This window comes from Trachypithecus francoisi, unplaced genomic scaffold (genome assembly GCF_009764315.1).
Source record: "Trachypithecus francoisi isolate TF-2019V2 unplaced genomic scaffold, Tfra_2.0 Contig01440, whole genome shotgun sequence".
NCBI lineage: Eukaryota > Metazoa > Chordata > Mammalia > Primates > Cercopithecidae > Trachypithecus > Trachypithecus francoisi.
In genome coordinates this window covers 25,647,230-25,650,007 of record NW_022681431.1, presented here as the reverse complement: position 1 = coordinate 25,650,007, position 2,778 = coordinate 25,647,230, and the positions used below count along the sequence as shown (strand labels likewise).

General features: G+C 37.0%; 1 non-coding gene across 1 annotated transcript; it reads right to left on the bottom strand.

Moving 5' to 3' along the window:
- Positions 1-652: 652 nt before the first annotated feature.
- Positions 653-760, bottom strand: LOC117096031. Its single transcript, XR_004442319.1, has one exon. It is a non-coding gene; the product is annotated as a U6 spliceosomal RNA (small nuclear RNA).
- Between the last annotated feature and the right edge of the window lie 2,018 nt (positions 761-2,778).

The following is a 2,778-nucleotide window of genomic DNA, read 5'->3' as shown; positions in this document are numbered from 1 at the left end:
GATGTGAATGACTGGGGACTAGAATCTGGAGACTTCTTCCATCACATGTCTGGTACCTGGACTGGGCTAACATGAGACTGGACTCAGCTAGGACTGTTAATTGTAGTGCCTACTTGGACTTCCTTATAACATGGTGGACTTGAGTAGTCAGATTTCTCACACAGGGGCTCAGAGCTCCAAAAGTGATTGTTTCACCAAACAAGGCATAAATTGCATAGACTTTTACGCTCTTGCCTCAAAAGTCCCGCAGTATTACTTCTTCTGTACTCTATTGGTTGAAGGAACCACATGCCCACACAGATTGGGGAAGGGAGACAGACCCCATCTCTTAATGAGAGGGGTGCCAAAGGATTTGTGGCTATGTTTTAAAACTGCCACACAACTTTTATTTTCATATCCTTATATTTGAGGTTTATTTTTATCCAGTCTCACAATCTTTGTCTTTTAATTGGATCTTTGGATCATTTATATTTAATTACTGATACTATGATTTAAACCTATCATCTTACAATTTACTTGCTATTTGTTCCATCTGTTTTTTTGTTGTTGTTGTTAATTTTTCCCCTTTCTCTCCTTCTTTGGATTATTCATGCATTTAAAAAATTATTCCACTTCCCTACTCTAAAGCTTGTTAACTGTACATTCTTTTATTATTCTTTGGTGATTACCCTAGAATTTGCATGCCATCTTTGCTCAAGGGGCCATGCTAATCTTCTCTGTATTCTTCCCATTTTAGTGTATATGCTGCCAAAGTGAACACAATGATTAGCCTAGAGATTGCAACATGTATCATTATTTTATTATAACCTATCTTAAATGACTAGAGTTGGCCTCCATATCCATGGGTTCCATATCTGTGGATTCAACCAAACTTTGATCAAAAATATTTGGGAAAAAAATGAATGGTGTCATCTGTACTGAACATGTACAGACTTTTCTCTTGTTATTATTCCCTAAGCAATTAAGTAAAATAACTATTTACATAGCACTTACAGTGTATTAGGTATTATAAGTAATCTAGAGATGATTTAAAGTATATGGAAGGATGTGTGTAGGTTATAGGCAAATACTATGCCATTTCATGTAAGGGACTTGAACATCTGTGGATTTCGGTGTCTGTGGGAAGTCCTGGATCAAATCCCTAATAGATACAGAGGAACAACTGTACATGTCATATCCTGAACAATGCAAGAACCTCACAACACTTTAACTCCATTTACCCTTCTCCTGCCTTTTGTGTTATTGTTAACATATTTAATTCTCTCTATATTTTGAGCTCTGTAAGACATTAGTGTTATTGTTTTATGTAGTAAATATTAATTTAGAAATTTTACTCTTTTGGTGTTGTTTATTTCTTTTTAAATTTTTTTTTATTTTTTTAAATACAGTCTCACTCTGTCACCCAGGCTGGAGTGCAGTGACACGATCTCGGCTCACTGCAACTTCCACCTCCTGGATTCAAATGATTCTTGTGCCTCAGCCTCCCCAGTAGCTGGGACTACAGGCATGCGCTGCCACCTCCTGCTAATTTTTGTATTTTTAGTAGAGACAGGGTCTCACTATATTGGCCAGGCTGGTCTAGAGCTTCTGACCTCAGGTAATCTGCCCGCCTTGGCCTCCCAAGGTGCTGGGTTTACAGGTGTGAGCCACCACGCCCAGCCTGTTTATTCCGTCTTGCATTACTGTTTTCATCTGGGATTATCTTCTGCCTGAAAAAATTCTTCCAGTATTTCTTTGAATGTAGCTATGCCAACAAGAAGTTCTCTCAGTTTTTGTTTGCCCTAAAATGTCTTTACTAGCCTTCACTTTTGAAGGATATTTTCGTTGAGTATAGCATTTTAAGTTGGTAATTATTTTCTTTCAGCACTTTAACAATTTTCTTTATCCATTTTTTCTCTTGCTTAGCTGTCAGTTTTATTGTTGCTCTTTTGAAAACAATGTGGTTTTTTCCCTCTGGTTGCTTTTAAGATTTTTCCTTTTTTTATTTTCAGCAGTTTTTCTGTGATATAGCTAGGTGTGTGTCTATGTGTGTGTGTGTTTGTGTACGTCTATGCATGAGGAGAAATTCTTTACACTGTAGCTTGTTGTTTTTCATCATTTTTAGAAAATTATCAGCCAATATTTGTTTAAAAATTAGTTCTATCCCATTCTTCTCTCCATCTGGGTCCCAATTACAAATATGTTAGATGTTTTTACCATGCCCCTATATCAACTACTTTTTTTTTTTTTGAGATCGAGTCTCACTCTGCTGCCTAGGCTAGAATGCAGTGGCACAGTCTCGGCTCACTGCAACCTTCACTTCCCAGTTCAAGCGATTCTCCTACCTTAGCCTCCCGAATAGCTGGGATTACAGGCACCCACCACCATGCCTAGCTAATTTTTATATTTTTAGTAGAGACAGGGTTTTGTCATGTTAGCCAGGGTAGTCTCAAACTCTTGACCTCAATGGATTTGCCCACCTTGGCCTCCCAAAGTGCTGGGATTACAGGTGTGAGCCACTGTGGCCGGCCAATTACATTTTTACCCCCATTTTTCATTCTTTTGTCTCTGTTCTTTACTGTCTTGTCTTGGCTATGTCTAATTTGCTATCGAACCCATCTATTCAATTTTTAATTTCAGTAATTTTATTATATTGATTCTAAGATTTCTTTTGGCTTTTTTTTCTTTTTTTCTTTCTTTCTTTCTTTCTTTCTTCTTTCTTTCTTTCTTTCTTCTTCTTTCTTTCTTTCTTCTTTCTTTCTTTCTTCTTCTTTCTTTCTTTCTTTCTTTCTTTCTTTC